This window comes from Podarcis liolepis (assembly GCF_965112155.1).
Source record: "Podarcis liolepis genome assembly, chromosome: 1".
Taxonomy (NCBI): Eukaryota; Metazoa; Chordata; class Lepidosauria; order Squamata; family Lacertidae; genus Podarcis; species Podarcis liolepis.
In genome coordinates, this window is record NC_139554.1 from 81,315,784 (window position 1) to 81,318,744 (window position 2,961).

Sequence of the window (2,961 nt, forward strand, 5' to 3'; positions counted from 1 at the left end):
AAGAATCATGTACATGGCTGCTCACGTGCCATTTCAAGAACTTGCAGTGGAGAATGCCATTGTGCTTGTCCTTCACAGGCTATAATGGAACCCTTCCCTTTAATCCTGTTCCCTTTAATCTGCTTCTGACACCATGGCATGGTGTGTGTCTTTGTCAATAGTTTTCTGTCAGCTGCTAGCCATTTGCAGGCCCCTGGGTTGTAAAAGGCCTTGAGGCAAATGCCATGGGAAGGATGATACATGAGAGTACTCTCACAGGTGTACCTTAGACTGCTCTGTCCTTTAATTGATCTATTACACAAATGTAAAATGAATCAACCAGAATGCGTTATATCCCAAAATAACAGCCTTTAAATATTTTTAGCTTTATTTGTGCATTCCAAGTACAACAGCCTATCAAATCTTTGTCAGATGTGTCAGGTGCTTTGCTTTGTGATTTTGCAAAGCATTCAAATACTAAGGAAGTCCCTGCCCAGGTTCTTACACATTAGCAATTCTGTCTTACCATTTTATGTTTGAAGAGGTGTATATAATGTTCTATATCTCATGTGGACAGTAGACCCTTTGATCAAAAGAACCAAAATAGTCACCACTGCACTTCCCCCGACTTTTCCTAATGTGTGTGTTGTGCACCCAGAATGTGTTTAGCAGGGTACTTTCTAATGTTACAACTGAATGAATTTGTAGGAGGAACAAGTATACTATGCAAGGTTCTCTGCTGTGTAGTATGTAGGTATTGGGCATGTCGCCTTTCTCCTCTTGTTCAGCATTCTGGAGTTCTCCACCACTGTTTTCTTAGCACATTTTGGGCGCATGGCAGCCTGCAATGACATGGTAAGCATCTGAGTATCTTGATCGGATTTTAAGAGCGTCATATTTTAAAAGCCAGTGAGAAAATGGCATTGGGAGTACATTTGTTTGTGACCGTAAAACAAGGGTGGTGACAATGAACAAAGCATTTCATACACTAAATTAATTTTGTGTGTATTTCAGCCTGTAACTGTATCGCCACAACCTGTTCTCAGAGATGGTGGGAGACCTGCTGAAGGCAACCCTGATCCTCCAGACTATGACGATGCATATGGAGATACATATTCGCCTGTCTATTGAAAAGCTAAGCAATGTGCCGAAGAGAAACTTATTGTTGTATCTCACCAACCACCCAACAGTCTTATTTTTTAGATCTGTTCTGAACTGGGTTTAGGCCTGACCATGGGGCTGAGTTTGCCTTGGCTTTCCTGCTGGATTACCTCTATACAAGTGAGATGGGGGAGGGCAAGCTTGCTCCTGCTTCTTGATCTCCCGTTGGCTTTTGATACCATTGACCTCCCAGTCATCAGCTGGCCGGGAGATGGAGATTAACTTTGCTCTGAACTTTGCCCCAGTTAGCTGAATAGCACAAGGGGAATCCCAGGGAGAAGCAAGTTTTAAGCTTTCCCTCAACCACCCAGGAAAGACAAAAAAATTCCTTCCAGTAGCACCTTAAAGACCAACTAAGTTAGTTCTTGGTATGAGCTTTCGTGTGCAAGCACACTTCTTCAGATACTTTGGTATCTGAAGAAGTGTGCTTGCACACGAAAGCTCATACCAAGAACTAACTTAGTTGGTCTTTAAGGTGCTACTGGAAGGAATTTTTTTGTTTTGACTATGGCAGACCAACACGGCTACCTATCTGTAACTGCACCCAGGAAAGGTTTTTTTTGTTGTTGTTACTACACATGGCTGTTTCCCAGTCAGCTGAGCAGCACAAGGGGGATCACAGGAAAGGGAAAGTTTTAAACCCCACCGCACCATTTGCCCTAATGGACCAGCCTCCACTGCCATGTCCCTTGAAGAAAAGGCTCTCTCAGCCCCTTTATTTATAAACTGGATGATTTTTTGAGATGGAGCTGTGCTTTATATCTTTGATTGTAGTTTATGTTATTATTCTTGTAATTTTGCTTTTGTATTTTCTTCTGTTTTTGTATTATTTGTTCGTTTAATTCAATGCTTGTTTGTATGATGAATAAGTATTTAAAAAGGGAGCGAGATGGAGCTGTGGCGGCCTCTGGTGGATAGGTTGGGCGACTCAGAAGAGCGGCAATATGCGAAGTCCTGCCCCCGCCCGCACATTTTAGGGCCAGCTGTTGGTTAGCGGGATGGAGCCGTCCAACGACCTCAGAAGCACAGGCTCGTGTGGGGAAACCTCGTGATATGTGAAGGGCTTCCCTTCCAGCCGGTCGGATACTCCCAGCAAAGCTGATAGTTCCAGACACAGCATATTCTCTCCTTCGGCGTATCAATTTTGTAGCTAATAACTGAAGAGAGATTAGCAGGGATGGAGGACTTGACCTCAGTCCGCCTGAAACTCTGAGGGAACCAGATAGCGCAGGCGGACTAAGGCTTCCCAAGCCGCGGCCTGCTTCATTCAGGTGGTCCGCGCAGCGCCTGTGGAATTGTGATCGAAATTGACAGGAGGCAGCGCAAAAAGTACCCACATTGATTTTTAATTGCGTTTCCTGGCTTCTTGCGTTGCATTTCAGTTTGAAATGTGTGAGATTTAGCTTGTGATAGGCAAAATAGAGATGCAGAAGAAAGAAAGCGATAAAGATACAATATTTAAAAGCATATACAATAGCTACGGCGGGCCAAAAAACAAACAAACAAAAAAAAAACCATTTCGTGCTCCACCAGGTCCCTCAGCAATTTATAATTTACACGAAGCTAGATGACGTTTGTGTAAGGCAGCGTCGTGTGTTCCTAACAGCGCCAAGCAGCCTCTGGGGATTTGGGCGGCCTCAGGAAGAGGGTATAGGATTGCACCTGGAGGTGAAGGACAGATAACCCCCGGGAGTAAGGGTTGCCCAAGGGCAAAGGAGATGGGGCTCCCGCGCCCTCGATAGGCGAGGGAATTGCAGTAGATGCGACCGTGCGAGCGACACCGGAGGAAACTTCCGCTTCTGCAGTCATTAAAGGCGAAGG